The sequence below is a fragment of the Pan paniscus genome, chromosome 12 (genome assembly GCF_029289425.2).
Source record: "Pan paniscus chromosome 12, NHGRI_mPanPan1-v2.0_pri, whole genome shotgun sequence".
Taxonomy (NCBI): domain Eukaryota; kingdom Metazoa; phylum Chordata; class Mammalia; order Primates; family Hominidae; genus Pan; species Pan paniscus.
The window spans coordinates 72301424-72322881 of record NC_073261.2 but is presented as its reverse complement, the minus strand read 5'-3'; the positions used below and the strand labels follow the sequence as shown (position 1 = coordinate 72322881).

Below are 21458 nucleotides of genomic sequence, written 5' to 3'. Positions count from 1 at the left end.
GAGTGCTATGCAGGCCTGTCTGTGTGACTGTCATGCAGCCCCGTCTGTGCAATTGTCAGGGAGAGTTGGCCTGCCACAGATTCGCATATACATGGCCGAAGGAACAACTCCACGTTTTCTAAACGGCCTAGAGAATATCTACCCAGTGCCTCTCCTCTTTCCCTTTGTGTTCGTTATTTTGGCGAATTACTGGAAGACGGCGGTTCCAGCTGAAAGGCCATTTTAATACTTTCAAAATATGTGTATTTTTTTCATTTTTATACATTTGCAAAATAATGTCTCTAAAAAATAATAACTGACCTTTAGTTCTCCTAACCTCATTGTTTTCCTTTCCCAAAGTTTCCTTCAGTAGAAATATAAACAAGTTCACCCAAATTAGTCACTGAAGCTCTCCAACTTCCTTTTCTTTTTCATTATGAAGGTCAGATCTGTGCCAATCATTGTGTGTGTGACAGTGACCACAGCATACTCTATGCCCTCAAGAAACTCATCCTCTAGGAGGAGGTGGCCAAAGCAGTAAGGGGCGCAGACACAATGTGACATGTGCTATAACAGAGGAAGTTCAGCAGGTTATGTCTCATTGGTGTCAGGGAAGGCTTCTTGGAGGAAAGCACTTCTTCTTTTTTTTTTATTATTATACTTTAAGTTCTAGGGTACATGTGCACAATGCGCAGGTTTGTTACATATGTATACATGTGCCATGTTGGTGTGCTGGACCCATTAACTCATCATTTACGTTAGGTATATCTCCTAATGCTATCCCTTCCCCCTCCCCCCACCCCACATCAGGCCCTGGTGTGTAATGTTCCCCACCCTGTGTGCAAGTGTTCTCATTGTTCAATTCCCACCTATGAGTGAGAACATGCAGTGTTTGGTTTTCTGTCCTTGCGATGGTTTGCTCAGAATGATGGTTTCCAGCTTCATCCATGTCCCTACAAAGGACATGAACTCATCCTTTTTTATGGCTGCATAGTATTCCATGGTGCATATGTGCGACATTTTCTTAATCCAGTCTATCATTGATGGACATTTGGGTTGGTTCCAAGTCTTTGCTATTGTGAATAGTGCCACAATAAACATACATGTGCATGTGTCTTTATAGCAGCATGATTTATAGTCCTTTGAGTATATGTCCAGTAATGGGATTGTTGGGTCAAATGGTATTTCTAGTTCTAGATCCCTGAGGAATCGCCACACTGTCTTCCACAATGGTTGAACTAGTTTACAGTCCCACCAACAGTGTAAAAGCGTTCCTATTCTTCCACATCCTCTCCAGCACCTGTTATTTCCTGACTTTTTAATGATTGCCATTCCAACTGGTGTGAGATGGTTTCTCACTGTGGTTTTGATTTGCATTTCTCTGATGGCCAGTGACGATGAGCATTTTTTCATGTGTCTTTTGGCTGCATAAATGTCTTCTTTTGAGAAGTGTCTGTTCATATTCTTCACCCACTTTTTGATGGGGTTGTTTGATTTTTTCTTGTAAATTTCTTTAAGTTCTTTGTAGATTCTGGATATTAGCCCTTTGTCAGATGAGTAGATTGCAAAAATTTTCTCCCATTTTGTAGGTTGCCTGTTCACTCTGATGGTATTTTCTTTTGCTGTGCAGAAGCTCTTTAGTTTAATTAGATCCCATTTGTCAATTTTGGCTTTTGTTGCCATTGCTTTTGGTGTTTTAGTCATGAAGTCCTTGCCCATGCCTATGTCCTGAATGGTATTGCCTAGGTTTTCTTCTAGGGTTTTATGGTTTTAGGTCTAACATTTAAGTCTTTAATCCATCTTGAATTAATTTTTGTATAAAGTGTAAGGAAGGGATCCAGTTTCAGCTTTCTACGTATGGCTAGCCAGTTTTCCTAGCACCATTTGTTAAATAGGGAATCCTTCGCCCATTTCTTGTTTTCGTCAGGTTTGTCAAAGATCAGATGGTTGTAGATGTGTGGTTTTATTTCTGAGGGCTCTTTTCTGTTCCATTGGTCTATATCTCTGTTTTGGTACCAGTACCATGCTGCTTTGATTACTGTAGCTTTGTAGTATACTTTGAAGTCAGATAGCCTGATGCCTCCAGCTTTGTTCTTTTTGCTTAGGATTGTCTTGGCAATTCAGGCTCTTTTTTGGTTCCATATGAACTTTAAAGTAGTTTTTTCCAATTCTGTGAAGAAAGTCATTGGTGGCTTGATGGGGATGGCATTGAATCTATAAATTACTCCCATTCACAATTGCTTCAAAGAGAATAAAATACCTAGGAATCCAACTTATGAGGGATGTGATGGACCTCTTCAAGGAGAACTACAAACCACTGTTCGATGAAATAAAAGAGAACACAAACAAATGGAAGAAGATTCCACGCTCATGGATAAAAAGAATCAATATCGTGAAAATGGCCATACTGCCCGAGGAAAGCATTTCTAAGGAGGGACCTGAATGAGAAGGAGTTAGTCAGATAAAGCTGGAAAGAAAGAGTTCCAGGCAGAGAAAGTGGCTTCTACAAAGCCTATTGACAAAAACCATTGTATGTACAGTGTTGGGTATTTAGGCAGTTTATGAGGATTAAAGCCCAAGGCAAACTAATCAGGGTGAACAAAGAAAAGTGGCTCAGAGCAGTCTGAGCTTTGTGAGGTCTGCGAAATTAATGAGGCTCACAGAGATATGAGTGTGGGAGTGTGGTTAGGCCCCTCACTCATGCCTGTGGGCAATTTTTTTTTTTTTTTTTTTTTTTGAGACAAGGTCTTGCGTTATTGTCCAGGCTGGAGCACAGTGGTCTAACCAAGGCTCACTGCAGCCTTGACCTCCCAGGCATGAGCAATCTTCCGACCTCACCCTTCCAAGTACTTGGGACCCCAGTTGTGTGCCACCATGCCTAGCTAATTTTTGTATTTTTTTTTTTTTTTGGTAGAGACAGGGTCCCACTGTGTTGCCCAGGCTGGTCTCGAACTCTTGGGCTCAAGCAAACTTCCTGTCTCAGCCTCCCAGTGAATTAAGATTACAGGTGTGAGCCACAATGCCTGGCCTATCCACACATTTCTATATGAATTTACTTTTAGGAGAGTGGGGGAATGATGAAAATTGTGTGTTATATAAGGTTTTGCCTAATGTGTGAGAAACACTAGTGTAGACCACGCTGAAGGCAATCTGGAGCCCCTGAAAGCGTTCAGGCAGGGGAGTAACATGATCAGACCTGCATTTTGGGAAGATCATTCTGGCTGTAATGTGGAGAACAGACTGCAAGGAGCCAACCAAGGTAGCATGAAGACCAGCCGGATGGCTGTTGCCATAATCCAGGTGAGAAATGATGGTGGTCTGAAGTAAGGTGTTAGTAACAGAAATAAAGAAAGAACATAATGATTTTTTCTCCCTAGATTCTGAAAAGAGTTAGCTTCACTTTTCCCAGAAATACATGCTGTCAAGACCAAATGAATCATAATATTTCAGACATCCTGAAAGATAATGGGGAAATACAGTTAGGTGTCACATAATGACATTTTGATCAATGATAGACCAAATATAATAGTGGTTCCATAAGACTGTAATAGCAGTGTTACAGCTCTTTTAGAAGCAGGCTTTTTGGTTTTTGCCAGAAAGCCCAAAATAAAAGAAAAGACTCCCAGCACTTTGTGAGGCCAAGGTGGGTGGATCCCTTGAGGTCAGGAGTTTGAGACCAGCCTGGCCAACATGGTGAAACCCTGTCTCTACTAAAAATACAAAAATTAGCCAGGCGTGGTGGTGGGCACTTGTAATCCCAGCTACTCGGGAGGCTGAGGCAGGAGAATTGCTTGAACTCAGGAGGCGGAGGTTGCGGTGAGCCGGGATCATGCCACTGCACTGCAGCTTGGGCAGCAGAGTGAGACTCCAACCTCTACCCCCCAAAATAAGACTATAATACTGTATTTGTATTGTACCTTTTCTGTGTTTAGATACATCTAGATACACGAATACTTACCATTGTGTTACAGTTGCGTACAGTATTCAGTACAGTAACATGCTGTACAGGTTTGTAACCTAGGAGTGATAGTCTATCCCCTATCACCTGGATGTGTAGTAGGCTATACCATCTAGGTTTGCGTAAGTGCAGTCTAAGATGTTTGCACTACGATGAAATTGCTTAACAATGCATTTCTCAGAACATATTCTCAATGTTAAGTGACACATGACAGTATATTTACAACAGGGATATTTCCCATATTTCTTAAATCATATCAATAGTGTAATGGTTAAAAGATTAGACTCATCCGGGCACGGTGGCTCACGCCTGTAATCCCAGCACTTTGGGAGGCCGAGGCGGGTGGATCACGAGGTTAGGCATTCAAGACCAGCCTGGCCAACATAGTAAAACCCCGTCTCTACTAAAAATACAAAAAATTAGCTGGGCGTCGTGGCAGGCGACTATAATCCTAGCTACTCAGGAGGCTGAGGCAGGAGAATGGCTTGAACCTGGGAGGCGGAGGTTGCAGTGAGCTGAGATCATGCCACTGCATTCCAGCCCAGGCGACAGTGCGAGACTACGTCTCAAAAAAAAAAAAAAAAAAAAAAAGCCTAGACTCTGGTTAAGAGGTTTAAGAGGTTTGAGTCCTCACACTCTGACATTTAAGAGCCCCAGCCTTGGGCAAAATCACTTAACTTCTCTAGGCCCCAGTTTCTTTTTCGGCAAAATGGGGATTTCAGCTGTTGCTACCATGTTGTGATTTCATGAGCAAAGGTATTCACTTCTCCTACTTTTTAGACCGGCCCTGACTCTAACTAGAGACAATTTCTTTTTCTTTTTCTTTTTTCTTTCTTTTCTTTTTTTTTTTTGAGACAGAGTCTCGCTCTGTCGCCCAGGCTGGAGGGCAGTGGTGCGATCTCGGCGCACTGCAAGCTCCGCCTCCCGGGTTCACGCCATTCTCCTGTCTCAGCCTTCCGAGTAGCTGGGACTACAGGCGCCCGCCGTCATCCCTGGCTAATTTTTTGTGTTTTTAGTAGAGACGTGGTTTCACTGTGTTAGCCAGGATGGTCTCGATCTCCTAACCTTGTGATCCACCCGCCTCGGCCTCCCAAAGTGCTGGAATTAACAGGTGCAAGCCACCGCTCCCGGCCTAGAGACAATTTCAAAAGCAAATTGTTCAGTTATCTTTTGAGTAGTGGTATTAAATTTATACTCAACCATCTACATGATCACAGTTTGACCCATTTGTGACAAATTTCAGACAATTCTAGGATTAGAATGGCTACCTATAATTTTCGGTTATAGAAGAGAGTGAAACTTACCTGTTGGCACCAGGCTTTTACCCAATGGTAGATGTTTCCTTCTTATAATTTGTTAACATTTTGGGTGATCATGGAGAAGTACCTTCTAAGGACTTGAGAATGAGGAAATAAGATTGCCCTTTGAGAATAAACTGTAGGATCAGAGCAGAAAAATATTAAATTTCCTGAAGGAGACAGGCTGAGTCTTAGGCCAGCTAAAATGTCAACAATATAATTAAATATATATTAATATATCTAAAGATATCAGTCAAAAGACGATTGATTGGCCTAGGTAAACATAAACATATAGACAAAACTGGCAGTACCTCTCCAAGCTTAGAGTAGGGGAAAGAAAGTCTTAACCTTTAGCATACATATTTCTTTTTTTGTTTGTTTGTTTGTTTGAGGCAGGGTCTTGCTCTGTCACCCAGACTGGAGTGCGGTGGCATGATCTTGGCTCACTGTAGCCTCTGCCTACCGGGTTCAAGCGATTCTCCTGCCTCAGCTCCACACGTAGCTGGGATTACAGGAGTATGCCACCACACCTGGCAAATTTTTGTATTTTTAGTAGAGACGGGGTTTCACCATGTTGGCAGGCTGGTGTGGAACTCGACCTCAGGTGATTTCTGCCCACCTTGGCCTACCAAAGTGTTGGGATTACAGGCGTGAGCCACCGCACCCAGCCCAAAGTCCCCTTTGCCATGTAAAGTAACACTCACAGTTTCTGTGGGCATCTTTGGGGGCCTTATTCAGTGTGCCACAGTGTCTTTTAGCCCACTTCCATATATTTGATTATCTATCTTCATTCTTACTACTGAGCAGGATTCAGATTATGATTTGACTTCTCATGTAGGCTGTCTGCAGGGAGAAAATGCACAGAGCATTCACACCTTGAAGTTTCTGTCCCCAAGATAGAGATTTCTCATGGTAAGTTAGTAAAGTGTCTTCTGATGGTGAATTGGCTTCTCTTTGCCTTGACTTCAAGGAGAAAATGCACAAATTAGGCAAGCAAGAAAATTCTGGTCCATGTGAGAGTTTAATTTCTCATTGTAAATGAATAAAGTGGCATTTGAATGTCTAGGATCTCTCAGGGCCTACATCCAGGACATTGGTGGGACTGTTTCTGGACCATATCCTGAAAATTGGACACCCAACTGTGGTGCTCTGATACCTCCTGCGTGGCCCCTGCGGTCTTCCCTGGATGATGCCTTGACTGCTTCATGGTCAGGTCCCTCTCCTCTGATTTCTAGATCACTCATTTAAGAGGACTTAGAGTTGTGTGAAGTAATGTTGTCCCTAATTAATATGTATATAATTTTACATTGAGTTTCTGGCCAAAGGACCTAACTCATATTTTTTAATATAGAGAAAAACTCCTTTAGAAAATATTTCAATGGACGTTAGAATTTTGTTTTGTTTTTTAAGACAGAATCTCGCTCTGTCACCCAGGTTGGAGTGCAGTGGTGCAATCTTGGCTCACTAGAACCTCTGCCTCCCAGGCTCAAGTGATCCTCTGGCCTCGGCCTCCCAAGTACCTGGGATTACAGGCGCTCACCACCATGCCTGTCTAATTTTTTTGTATTTTTGGTAGAGACGGAGTTTCACCATGTTGCCCGGGCTGGTCTCAAACTCCTGTTCTCAAGTGATCCACCTGTCTCAGCCTCCCAAATTGCTGGGATTACAGGCATAAGCCACCATACCAAGCTTGTTTTGTTTTTTTGAGACAGAGTCTTGCTCTGTCACCCAGGCTGAGGTGCAGTGGCACAATCACGGCCCACTGCAGCCTCAACCTCCTAGGCTCGAGCAATCCAACCACCTCTGCCTCCTGAGTAGTTAGGACCACACTGAACCCCTATGCCTAGTTAACTTTTAAATTTTTTGTAGAGATGAGATCTCACAATGTTACCCAGGCTAATCTTGAACTCCTGGCCTCAAGTGATCCTCCCCCCTCAGCCTCCCAAAGTGCTGGGATTACAGGGGTGAGCCATAATGCCCGGCCTAAAACATGCTTTTAATTAACTTTAAAAAAGTGAATAAAATATATAGTAAAATCGAAATCAGAGTGCTTTTGAAACAAATGAAATGTAAGACTTTTAATAAGCTAGGTGGTTATCAATGGTCATATCAGAAGATTGAAAATATCAACATTATAAATATCAATAAACTATAAGAAACTTGGAAATTCTTTCAGGAATGTGAAGGTGACTTAGAGCTAGCAGGTGCTTTTCACTCTGTGCATCATGCAGATTGGAATAAATATTTCCCCAGGGTGTAAAAATCTCCGAAGCTTTCTCTCCTACACAGTGAAATTACTACAATTTAATATTCAGTGTTACCAACACCTTCCCTTATATAATAAGGAAATTAAAGCATGAAGTAGGAAAAACAAGCTGGATATATTGAGACAACTCTGGATCAACACTTCCTGGAAGGTGGGAGGACAGATTTATTCTAACCTCTGAGCCTCCTGATTCAAACATTTGTTCGGTTGTCCTTGGCCTAGGATGCCCTTATTTTTGGCCTGGTAGACACCTCCTCATTCTCCAAGATTCACATTAAGTTCAGCTTCTCTGTGAAGGCTTCTTTCACCCTAAGGGTAAGTTGACCCTTTTCCCGTCTTCTTTGCTAACACTGCATACTCTTTTTTTTTTTGCAAATATATCTTACTTTCCACTATATGTGAGCTTCTTGAGGGCAGGGATTTAAATATATATATGTATGTATTTTATTTACTTAACATAGTACTTACTAAGTGTGCGGTGCTATTCTAAGCGCTACATAAGTTATTGGTCATTTAATCCTTGTAATAGTCCCATGAGGCTTATTATTATCTCCATTTTGTAGATGAGGAACCTGAAGTGCAGAGTGTTCAGTAACTTTATTCCTCTCTGTTTCACCAGAACCTAAAGGTGATTCTTTGCATACAGTAGGCATTCATTCATTCAATAAATCTTTATTGAATACTGTATATATATATATATATATATATATATATATATATATATACTCTTCTAAGTGCTAAGATACAGCAATGAAAAAAGATGAAAAAACCCCCACCTTTTTGGAGCTCACATTTTGGTTGTCAGAATAGGTAAAAAAAAAAAAAAAGATAAATAAAATAAACATTTGTTCCATAGGTGGCAATAAATTCTGCAGGAAAAAAAAGTAAAGCCAGTAAGTGGGAAAAGGAGCGCTTGAAATTGCAATTTTAGATGGGTTAACAGGGAAGGGCTCACTGAGAAGGAGATATTTGAGGGAAGGAGTTGAGTGAGTGAATGAGTGAGTCATATCTGGGGGAAGAACATCCCAGGAACAGCTAGTACAAAGGTCCTGAGGTGTCTGGAATGTTCAAGGAACAGCAAAGGGTGGGGAGCGTGCTCCTAGAATAGAACAGGGAAGCGGGAAAGAAGTAGAGGGTGAGGTTGGGAGAGAATGGGCAGTGAGCAGAGCATGTAGGGCTTTAAAATAATTTTTCAAGTTGAACTTTTACTAAAAATATCTTTGGAGGTTTTTTTTTTTTTTCCCAGCCTACATCGTGCTTTAATTTTTTTTTTCTTTTCTTCTCTTTTTTGCTTTTTCCTTTTTTTTGGGTGGGGGGGACAGGGTCTCACTCTATGGCCCCGGCTGGAGGGCAGTGGTGTGATCTTGGCTCACTGCAACCTCTGCCTCCCAGGCTCAAGCGATCCTCCCGCCTCAGCCTCCCTAGTAGCTGGGACTACAGGTGTGCACTATCATGCCTGGCTAATTTTTGTATTTTTTCTAGAGATGGGGTTTCATGATGCTGCCCAAGCTGATCTCGAACTCCTGAGCTCAAGCAATCTACTCACCTTGGCCTCCCTAGTAGCTGGGACTACACGTGTGCACTATCATACCTGGCTAATTTTTGTATTTTGGGTAGAGATGGGGTTTCATCATGTTGCCCAAGCTGGTCTCGAACTCCTCGATCCGCCCACCTCAGCCTCCCAAAGCTCTGGGATTACAGGCATGAGCCACCACATGCAGCCCTTTGGAGGGCTTGGAGGGTTTTTGAGCAGAAGAGTGATCTTCTTGAATTTATGTTTTTATCGATATCACTCAGGCTTCTGTGTTTTATATTTGTTTTCTTTTGTGTGTGTGTGTGTGTGTTTTGAGACAGGGTCTTGCTCTGTTGCCCAGGCTGGAGTGTGGTGGTACAATCATAGCTCACTGCAGCCCCAAACTCCTGGGCTTAAGAGATCTTTGTGCCTTGGCCTCCCAAAGTTCTGGGATTACAGTCATGAGCCACTGTGCCTGGCCCAGGCTTCTGTGTTGAGAAGAATCTCAACATGTCAAAGATGGAAGGTGGGAGACTAGTTTGGAGGTTCCCAAAGTAATTTAGGTAAAAGACAGCAGTGGTAGTAGTGGAAGTGGTGAGAATTGGTCAGATTCTGGACATATGCTGAAGGTTAATCAGACAGATCTGCTGATAGGTCAGATGTGAGGTGTGAGAGGAAAAGAAGCATCCAGTATGACTTCAAGGCTTTGAACTCTGCAACTGGGGAAAAGAAGAGAAGGAACAGGATTTGGTGGTAGGGCAGTGACAAGCAGCAATCGGGAGTTCAGTTTAGGACTTGTTAAACTTGAGATGTCTTTTATTCAAGTGATAATATTAAGGAGGCAGCTGGATATGTGAATCTGGGGTGTAGGGGAGACATGCAGACTGGACACTGTTAGCACATCCTAGATGATAGTTCAAGTCATGAGACTATAGGAGATTGCCAAATGAGTCAGTGAAGATGGAAAGCAGAAGAGGTACAAGGGCTGAATCTTGGGATGCTCCAAGTTTTGGAGGTTAGAGAGATGAACAGGACCTAACATAGAAGACTGATAATGAGCAGCCAGAGAAATAGGGGAAAGATTAGGTAAGTGCCCTTCTAAAAACTATATGGAAAGTGGTTCAGGAGGAAAGAGTAATCACATTCTACTAACTGATCAAGTAAGATGAAAATTAAGGCTTGGCTGTTGGATATAGCAACAGGAAAGTGGAGGAGATCTTGACAAGAGTAATTTAATTGAAGTGGATTGGATAAATAACTGACTATATTAGGTTTTAGAGAGGTACTGGACATGGGGAATATAGACAACCCCTAGGAAAGAAAGAAATGGAGGTAGTAGCTGAAAGAGGAAGTGAGGTCAACAGAGGGTTTTTCAAAAATGGGAGAAATAATGTTCATAGATAGGTGGAAAAGATCCAGGGGAAAGGGATGTGCTGATGCAGGTGATTGAGAGGAGAATTGCTGGAGTGATGTCCTTGAGTAGGTGGTGTCTGGTTCACAAGGAAAGCGGTGGCCTTTTCTTTTCTTTTTTTCTTTTCTTTTCCTCTCTCTCTCTTTCTTTCTTTCTTTCTTTTTTTGTATTTTTTGTAGAGACAGGGTTTCACCATGTTGCCCAGGCTGGTGTTGAACTCCTGGCATCATGCAATCTGCCTGCCTCAGCCTCCTAAAGTGCTGGGATTACAGGCATGAGCCATCACGCCCGGCCAGCAGTGGCCTTTTCTAGGGGCACAGAGTGTTCCTCTACAGTCACAGGAAGGAAGCCCAGAATATGGGCATGATGCAGCGGTGGGTGTTTGTGGGAGCTCTCTTCTGATTCATTCTGTTTTCTCAGTGAAATAGGAAGCAAGGGCATCAGAATGATGAGGGGAGGTGAGTAAGTATTTGAGGTTTGAGGACAGAGAAGGTGTGAAATAGTCACCCAGGAGAGTGGGAGAATAAAAGGGCCAGGGAAATTCAGTGTGATTGTTAGCAGCATTAAGGGCTTACTCAAAACTTATGATCATGAATTTAAAGTGAGATCTCTTAGTATGGTTTGGTTCTTCACTAGTTGCATTTGGCTGCACAGGTGTACGACTGGACTATGGGGAATGTTTTCTTCAACAAAGGTTATTGTTTATTCAAGTGAGTATCTCAGTGTCAGAGGCGGCAAGGGAGCTGAGGGTACATGCAACATAATATAAGTGAGTTTATGCTGGGTGAGGTATCAAATGAACGCATACATGAAAGAATAAATTGTTTCCCCACTTAGAATGCATTTTTTTCTTTTTAGAGTGGGGTCTTGCTGTGTTGCCCACGTTGGAGTACACTGGCACGATCACAGCTCACTGCAGCCTCAACCTCCTGGGCTCAAGCAATCCTCCTGCCTCAGCCTCCCAAGTTGCTGGGAGCACAGGCATGAGACACCTCACACAGTTCTGGAATTCATTTTTTGTCTCCGGTCCATTGCTTCAAACTCACTTTATTCTTTCTTTTTTTTTTTTTTTTGAGATGGAGTTTCACTCTTCTTGCCCAGGCTGGAGTGCAGTGGCACGATCTTGGCTCACCACAACCTCCGCCCCCGAGTGCAAGCAATTCTCCTGCCTCAGCCTCCCAAGTAGCTGGGATTACAGGCATGCACCACCACACCCTGCTAATTTTGTATTTTTAGTAGACACAGGGTTTCTCCATGTTGGTCAGGCTGGTCTCGATCTCTCAACCTCAGGTGATCCACCTGCCTTGGCCTCCCAAAGTGCTGGGATTACAGGTGTGAGCCACCACACCCAGCCCAAACTCACTTTATTCTTAATAGTCCATATAAGAACTGTACCCCCCAGAAAACAAGCTTAGTGTTAAGCTATAAACGTTGCTCTTGGCTCAGAATAATTTAAGAGGAGCAAATCTTATATCATAGGTCATAGAGTACAGGGGTTATTCTGTTTAAGTTTTTCCTTAGATTGTTTAGAATTCTTCTTTCATTCAAATTTTAGCTTATTCTGGGAGCAAAACACACTGACCCAGGGTAGATGCTGGAGAGTGACTCACAGAAGTTTCCACAAACATACAACTTTTTTTTATTTTTCTTTTTGGCCAGGACTCAATATTTTTATTATTGTCTGGTAAATGATATTTGAGTAGATCCTAATTAGGGGTGTGTGTCAAGGGGCACGATGGTGAGGGGACCCTTATTCCCTTTGGGTCCCTGTTTGGCTTCAAATTTGTATTCAGCAGGCCGAAAGAGAGGCAAATGTTACCATCTGTCCTTGGCCAGGGAAAACATATTTACAATGCAGACTCTCGTTTCACTAATCCAAGTTGGAGATCAGAGAGAGAACCAAGAAGCAACGTGGAAGACCAACCAATCTTTCTTAGGAACCTAACCACATCAGCACACCCACCATTTCCACCTCCCTATAATTTAAATATAGCACAAAATAAATGCTCTGTCTACCTTGCTCTACATAGCCATCAGTCCATGCGTAGCATGGCCACTCCCTGACCAAAGCCTTGTTACTGTATGTGGCCAGGGACCTTGGTGAATATGGGGTGTGTGGGGTGTGTGTGTGTGTGTGTGTGTGTCTGCTATTTTAAAACTAGTGGCCTAAAAATAGTTGTGTACACATAGAAAATGCATGCTGGTTGAGTGGTTGAGTTCAGGATTGCCAAACCCCAGAACTCTTAGCCTGGGAGGATGGCAAGTATAATATATCTTATTCTATTACCTGAATATCTTAACCAAAGGACAATGAAAAGGAATCCAATATACAGGCACTCCTACTCAGACCAGTGGTTCTCAACAGGGGCAGGACCACTTTTTGGATATGGTTTGGGAATTATGGATGCATTTTTGGTTATCACAGTGATTGAAGGCATGCTCAGTGGCATTTGGTGGCTGGGGCCAGGACTGACAGATGTGTGGAACAGTTCCATAGAACAAAGAAACTGTTCTGCCCGACTTTCAAATGCCCTGCAGGGCATTGATATGAATGAAAAATCTATCTATAATTATTTCAACATAGACCCTAACTCCAGTTTTATTTCTTCTTTATTTTACACTTATGACATTATGCTAATTAAAAAATTTTTTCCTGTGTGGAATTAGATTATATGATATATGAATTTCATTTAAAATCATGAAGGCAATGTTTTATTATATAAAGGGGATAATGGGTCTGATATGATGGAGAACTACCATGCTGGTTACTTATATGTATCCAGACATCCTTCCATGGCAAATTTACACATTATCTATAACTGAATCTAACCTTATTCATAAAAGGCAGCGATACATCAACCCCTGCAGTCCACATTTAAATCCTAAAGTGTGAAGAGTCTCGGTTGGGGGCTAGCTGTGATTCCTCCTCCTTATCCCAATTAGGAGGAAACTAAAAACAGGAACTACCCACATTTTTTAGGGAAAAGGGAATCACAGTAAAAATGTATGTGAGGATGAGAAATAAGAAGCTCCAGCTGGTGAGAAGAGCAAGGGAAAGGAGAGTTCGGGGCTGGGCATCAAATTAAGTGGAAAGCCCCATCAAGGACAGAGACGAGATCTCTCTTCTAGATCTCCATCTCCAAACACTCCCCTGCAACAGATGTACACACAGAGCCCATTGTTTTCTCTAGAAATGTAAACTGCACGTCACAGTTACTCCATACACACCACAAACAGACTCCCTTTGTTCTCAGGATATGTGTTGACACAAGAATATGTCATCCTCTCAGCTCCAGACATTCCACTGAATAAAGGTGCCAAGGGAAAGTTTTGGAAAGCTTTTCAAAAGAAGATCTAGGGCTGAGTGCGGTGGCTCATGCCTGTAATCCCAGCACTTTGGGAGGCCGAAGCAGGTACATCACTTGGGACGAGGAGTTCAAGACTAACCTGGGCAATATGGCGAACCCCCGTGTCTATTAAAAATACCAAAAGAAAAAAAATTTAAAAAGCCAAGTGTGGTGGCACAGTGCCAGGCTGAGGTGGGAGGATCACCTGAGCCCGGGAGGTGGAGGTTGCAGTGAGCTGAGATTACACCACTCTACTCCAGTCTGGGCAACAGAGTAAGACGCTGTCCCCCACTCCTGCCCGCCCCTCTCAAAAAAAAAAGATCCTGGGAGGCAAACGGTTTATTAATCAGGACCCTACAATTACAAGGATATGAGGCCTTTTCCCATAATCAGGGTGAAGCAGCTACAAATAATCACAGCAGGAGGGAGTAATGCATGACACCACCATTTTTTTTTTCTGCAATGACTTCCTGTCACATCTGCTGCCATGTTTTATGCTAGAAACTGCAGTGGAAAGTGGCTGAAGGTTTGTTGTTGTGAAACCATCCCTATAAACTTTACAAAATTAATCAGAAAAGAAGGGATGGACAGAAATAAAAATAAACCAAGTTTGCAGCGTATTCAGCATTTATCATGAGGTCAGCTCACTCTTTGACCTGCTTCCTCATGTCGTTTAGTGCCTGTTGTATTAGAATTTCATAGATCCTGTTACAAGATTATAGTGTCCCTAAAGTGCGTTATAGATAACAACTTGAACATTATAAAATGTTAAGTTTTCCATTTGAGATATTCCTTCAGGTCCTGCATACCAATGAAACTACTGACATCAGCTGGTCTGAACAACCCCAAAAGGAGCTGACTCACCAAAGAATGCAGTTTCCACATCCTAATGATTTCATCCCCCTTATTCCAACCGATCAATGACCCCAGTTTTCCAGGTCCTCGCCCTCCACGATCCCCTTAAAAACCCCAGCCTACAATTCCTTGGGGAGATGGATTTGAGGGTCTCCTCCCATCTTCTTACTCAGCACCCTGCAACCATTAAATTCTTTCTCTGCTGCAAACCCTCCTGTCTCAGTGTATTGGTGTGTTACTATGCAGTGGGGATACGAAACTGTTGGTCTTATAACAGTGTTTTGTTTTTAAGAGAGGAGCAGGCTAATTAAAAGAGAGGTTTTAGGGACCAACCAAAGAGAAGGCTTGATATTGAAAACTCATAAAATTGTGGAACACTGGCCGGGCGTGTTGGCTCACACCTGTAATCCCAGCACTTTGGGAGGCCGAGGCGGGCAGATCATGAGGTGAGGAGATTGAGACCATCCTGGCTAACACGGTGAAACCCTGTCTCTACTAAAAACACAAAAAATTAGCTGGGTGTGGTGGCAGTCGCCTGTAGTCCCAGCTACTCGGGAGGCTGAGGCAGGAGAATGGCGGGAACCTGGGAGGTGGAGCTTGCAGTGAGCCAAAATCACGCCACTGCACTCCAGCCTGGGTGACAGAGTGAGACTCTGTCCCAGAAAAAAAAATTGTGGAACACTTTCTGCTGCTCAGTATGATGTGAAATCTCAACAAGCAAAAGGATTGGCTAGGCTGGGAGCAGTGGCTCATGCCTGTAATCCCAGCACTTTGGGAGGCCAAGGTGAGTAGATTGCTTCAGCTCAGGAGCTCTAGAACAGCCTGGGCAACATGGCAAAACCCAGTCTCTAAAAAAATACAAAAATTAGTTGGGCGTGGTGGCACATGCCTACAGTCCCAGCTACTTGGGAGGCTGAGGTAGGAGGATTGCTTGAGCCCAGCAGGCAGAGGTTGCAGTGAGCAGTGATCATGCCACTGCACTCTAGCTTGGATGACAAAGCCAGACCCTGTCAAAAAAAAAAAAAAAAAAAAAGGTCCAGGCGCAGTGGCTTACACCTGTAATCCCAGCAATTTGGGGGAAGGCTGAGGCGGGTGCATTACTTGAGGTCAGGAGTTCGAGACCAGCCTGGCCAACATGGTGAAACCCCGTCCCTACTGAAAATACAAAAATTAGCTGGGTGTGATGGAACACACTTGTAATCCTAGCTACTCAGGAGGCTGAGGCAGAAGAATTACTTGAACCTGGGAAGCGGAGGTTGCAGTGAACCTGCAGTGAACTGCAGTGCCATTGCACTCCAGCCTGGTGACAGAGCAAGACTGTCTAAAAAAAAAAAAAAGGTTGCTTGAGAAATACATGTTGTTTGTCTCCAGGCTGAATCTGTATCTCTCATGGATCAACATAAGACCTCTTTCAGTGGAGATATGGCCTCGACAAAATATTTGTTGAATTAGGTGGAGGCATGGGGATAAGGCCACAATGGAGGAAAGTGATATGAACAAAAGCAGGGCCAGCTTCAGGGGTGTATGACCTGTCCAATCACACAGGGCCCTGTGCTTAGAAGGGCTTGCACCCATTGGTTCAATGCCTTGCTATTACCATCTTGAAATTATTAATAATTTTTGAATTAGGGGGCAATACACTTTCATTTTGCAATGGACCCTTCAAATTATATAGCCAATCCTAATCAAAAGAGTGAACATCTGAGTCTGAGAGAGCTGGGTTCAAATCCAAGTTCTACCATTACCTGGCTGTATAATCTTGGGCAACTTATTTAACCTCTTTTCATCAGTAAAATAGGGACCATGATAGTGTCTACCTCATAAGGCTGTTGTGAAGACTAAAATAAACTATATTGCAGTTTTCAGTAGATGTTATTCGTGTTATCATCAGTGACAAAGATTTAGATGACATTGCAAAGGCACCAAGGCACTAAGGCACCAAGCAAGGCTGGATAACTGTTTTCTAAACCCATTTTTGGGACACATTTCTGCTCTGGATGTATATAATTGACGTCACCATCTTGTGGCAAGACAGGCCAAGATAATTTTCCTAATTGCAGGCTTCACTGACACATTTTGTGCCAGAACCGCAGGAGAGTAGGTGTTATTTCAAATCTGTGAATCATCACCACACACTCATGCATGGCATATTTCTTATAAATTTAAAAGAGTTGAACTCTAACCAAGATAATGGAGACATTATTTTAGAATGTAGAAATATGCCCATATAAAGGCAACTTGCTATTGAAAATACTTACTTCTGCTGCGTGGGCCTGTCGAGTCATTTTATTTGCCATACAGTTATTGAATGCAATATTCCCAACCAAAGAAGGTGCAAATCAAAAAATATCACCAGACCCATTTTACTAGGACTACATGCTAATTACCACCTTGCCATGAATAAATTGATTGTATTGTATTAGAATATGGTTTGGGCTAAGTTAGGAATGAAATGTGGAGGTGAGGCCAAATGGAAGCATATTTTTCCTTTTTGACTGAATACCCCCCATTAGTTCCTTGCTTATTACTATAATTAAAAGTAGTCTTTGTCAGTACTTGTTCTTTCAAAATTATTTCTGAAGTTGAGAACAAATTTTTAAAGTGTGAGATGGATTTTTTAAAAAGGTTGTAATACATTAAATATATCATGAACATTCTACTTAGACGGAAGACCGCAGCTACCATACCACGATAAGAAATTGTCTCCTGAAGAGTTGAGTCATGGTTCTAGAAGAAAACTCGTCAATGGCTAGGGAGATAGAATTGACCCTGTGATCTGGGAAGTGAGTTCTTTCCCCCAGCCAAGGCTGGTTCCATGGTTGCAGGTGAAGATCAAGTTGGTCTTCCAGGTCTCACTAAGCATTGTAACCTTGGGCTTCACTCTATTATTTAAGTCATTAGAATCTGACAAATTAGTATTATTCATTTAGAGATGATTTTTCCTAATTTTATATATATTTTTTGTAATAAAAGTTTTTGTAGGCCAGGCGCAGTGGCTCATGTCTGTAATCCCAGCACTTTGGGAGGCTGAGGCAGGAGGATCCCTTGAGGCCAGGAGTTCGAGACAGTCTGGGCAACACAGGAAGATGTTGTCTCTACTGAAAATAAAAAAAAGTCAGCTGAGTGTGGTGGCACACGCCTATGGCCCCAGTTGCTCAGGAAGCTGACGTGGAAGAATTGCTTGAACAAGGGAGGTCAAGGGTGCAGTGAGTGGTGATTGTGCCACTACATTCCAGCCTGAGTGATGGAGTGAGTTTTGTCTCAAGAAAAAGAAAAAAAAATTAACCATGTGTTAACAGCTACATAACAAACTTACCATTACAGCCACTTTTTAAAAATTAAATCAATTAGTTAATTTTTTTAGAGATGACAGTCTTGCTCTGTCACCCCACTGGAGTGCAGTATCATAGCTCACTCTAGTGTTGAACTACTGGGCTCAAGGGATCCTCCCACCTCAGCCACCAGAGTAGCTGTGATTACAGGCACATGCCACCATGACCTACAACCATTTTTTAAGTGTATAGTTCAGTAGTAGTAAATGCATTCACATATATGGCATTTTTAAAGAGATCTTCAGTGCCTAAATGTGCAGAATTGTTTTCAAATCTTTTAGATAATTAATTTAGACACTGACAAGAGGAAGTGACAGACTTGGCTCTGAAATTCCCAGGGAGTGCACTTTTAGGGTTTATGAGAGCACCTCATACCAGGCAAGGGTAAGTGCACCTCAGGGCTCAGCAGGAAGCAACAGCAGGGACAAGGACAGAGATTCTCTGAGAATTTGCTATGTGTCAGTGTCTGTTCTGAGATAGGTTAGAAGTAATGAGCTGGGGCCAGGTGCAGTGGCTCACACCTGTAATTCCAGCACTTTGGCAGGCTGAGGTGGGCAGATCACTTGAGGCCAGCCTGGGAAACATGGTGAAACCCTGTTTCTTCTAAAAATACAAAAATTAACCAGGCGTGGTGGTGCATGCCTGTAATTCCAGCTACTCAGGAGGGTAAGGCAGGAGAATCGCTTGAACCCGGGAGGCGGAGACTGCAGTGAGCCAAGATCGCGTCACTGCACTCCAGCCTGAGTGACAGAGTGAGACCCCATCTCAAAAATAATAATAATAATAATGAACTGACTAGTGCCACCCCGATCTTTTGTGAATCCTTCCACCATCTTATAAGACTGCCTTACCTCCTCAGACACTTGCCCCTATCAATGTGTCTTTTTCTTCTCCGTGGTTTTAATGCTTTCTCTATTGGCTTGCTATCCACATGTAAATATGCTGTTTCCCATTTTAATAAAACAAACCAAACCAAACAAACAAAACCTTCCCTTGTCAAAATCCTCCCTTTTAACTTTACATTCTTTTTGTGTTTGCTTATGCTTTAATGTAGGGTTTCTTTTTTCCTTTCAAAGCTGTGCAAACATGGGCATGGTTGCAAGTGTCAAATCATTTTCCAAGGCCTTTGACAAAAAACAGCAGTCCTTGCCCCTCTGCTGCTTCTTACTCCCCCCAAACAACTATGAGTACTTTCTATTCTTTCAACCAGTATTTTTTTTTAAAAAGTGTATCTCCTCATCTCAGAGTAAGAAGCTTGCTCACATTTTTCCAGCTTTGGCCATTGGGAGCTCTTTCAGATTGGCTCCACATCCCTCTTGTTTTCCGAGCAATTCCTTTCTTCCTGGCACTATACTTACTTTTTGCCAAGCTTATCTTGTATTTTCCCTTATCCAGCCCTAGAATCAGTTATTTTCCAAGGAGCCCCGGTTTCTTTCATTGAAGAGTGGTTTCTGGAAAGCCAAATCTATGCACAAGTGTGCTCATTGCTACTGGGTGGACACTGCTTCTAGGCCTTCTCAGTGGACAGTTAGAAAATAAATGCGTGTATTTCTATGTACAGTAAGTCCTTACTTAACATCAATAGGATCTTGGAAACTGCAACTTTAAGCAAAATGACATATAAAGAATCAAATTTTTTTCTTTTTTTTCCTTAGGACCTCATGATGCAACAGTAGAAACCAAATTTTTTTTTATCAACAGTCTAAAAAATGACATTTAATGAAACATTATTTGAGGACCTGCTGTATATTGTTTCCTTTAAAGTCGCAAAGTCTTCCAGGTGCTGTGGCTCTTGCCTGTAATCTCAGCTACTTGGGAGGCTGAGGTGGGTGGATCATGTGAGGCCAGGAGTTTGAGATCAGTCTAAGCACACATAGGGAGACTCCCATCTCTAGAAGTCATTAAAAAATTAGCAGATGTGGTGGCACGTGCCTGTAGTCCCAGCTACTTGGGAGGCTGAGGTGGGATGATCTCTTGAGCCCAGGAGTTGGAGGCTGCAGTTAGCATGATATCTAGTGCACTCCAGCCTGGGTGATAGAGTGAAACCCCATCCCTGAAAAAAAAAAAAAAGAAAATAACTAAAGAAAACAAAATTTTAAACTCGCATATATGAAAGTTCATTCTTTCTACTGTGAAGTTATATGGGTTTTAAAAAATGCATAGTTATGTATACACGGCTCCAGTGCTGGGTAAAACAATTGCATCCCCCTAAAAATTGTCTTTATAGTCTCTAGTTCAATTTTTGATTGCACTTATCAAATTCCTTTGTCTTTTTAAAATTTTATTTATTTATTTTTGAGGCAATGTCTTTTTCTGTCATTGAGGCTGGAGTGCAGTAGCACCATCATGGCTCACTGCAGCCTTGAACTCCTGGGCTCAAGCAATCCTCCTGCCTCAGCCTTCTGAGTAGCTGAGACTACAGGTGTGCACCCAACTAATTAAATTTTTTTCTTTTTTTGTAGATACAAGGTCTCGCTGTTCTACCTAGGCTGTTCTAGAACTCCTAATGTCAAGCTATCCTCCTGCCTCGGCCTCCCATGCTGTTGGGATTACAGGTGAGAACCACCGTCCTTGGTCACAAATTCCTTTAAAGAGCTGTGCAATGGCTCTCACAGCCATTGCAGTACATTGAACTCCATAGAGACAGCACTGGGCAAGTGAGAACCAGACAGGCATTGGGCGACTCTGCCTCACTGAGGAAAAATAACTAAAAATGGGCAAAGGAGATCCAAAGAAGCTGAGAGGCAAAATGTCATCATATGCATTTTTTGTGCAAACTTGTCAGGAACAGCATAAGAAGCCGCAGCCAGATGCTTCAGTCAACTTCTCAGAGTTTTTAAGAAGTGCTCAGAGAGGTGGAAGACCATGTCTGCTAAAGAGAAAAGTGAAGACATGGCAAAGGTAGAGAAGGCCCATCATGAAAGAGAAATGAAAATCTATATCCCTCCTAAAGGGGCGACAAAAAAGAAGTTTGAGTATCCCAGTGCACCCAAGAGGACTCCTTTGGGCTTTTTTTCTGTTCTGTTCTGAGAATCTCCCAAAAATAAAAGGAGAATATCTTGGCCTGTCCATTGGTGATGTTGTGAAGAAACTAGGAGAGATGTGGAATGACACTGCTGCAGGTGACAAGCAGCCTTATGAAAAGAAGGCTGCGAAGTTGAAGGAAAAATATGAAAGGATATTGCTGCATATTGAGCTAAAGGAAAGCCTGATGCAGCAAAAAAAAGGAATCATCAAGGCTGAAAAAAGCAAGAAAAAGAAGAAAGAGTGCCGAGCTCAGTGGCTCACACCTGTAATCCCGGCACTTTGGTAGGCCGAGGCAGGAAAATCACCTGAGGTCAGGAGTTTGAGACCAGCTTGGCCAACATGGCAAAACCCTGCCTTTACTAAAAAAATACAAAAATTAGCTGGGTGTGGTAATGCATTCCTGTAATCCCAGCTACTCGGGAAGCTGAGGCATGAGAATCACTTGAATCCAGGAGGCAGAGGTTGCAATGAG

The 21458-nt window shown here is 42.6% G+C and overlaps 1 pseudogene; it reads left to right on the top strand.

Moving 5' to 3' along the window:
- Positions 1-3530: 3530 nt before the first annotated feature.
- On the top strand, positions 3531-3584 carry LOC112438965 (U7 small nuclear RNA; annotated as a pseudogene).
- The last annotated feature ends 17874 nt before the right edge of the window (positions 3585-21458 follow it).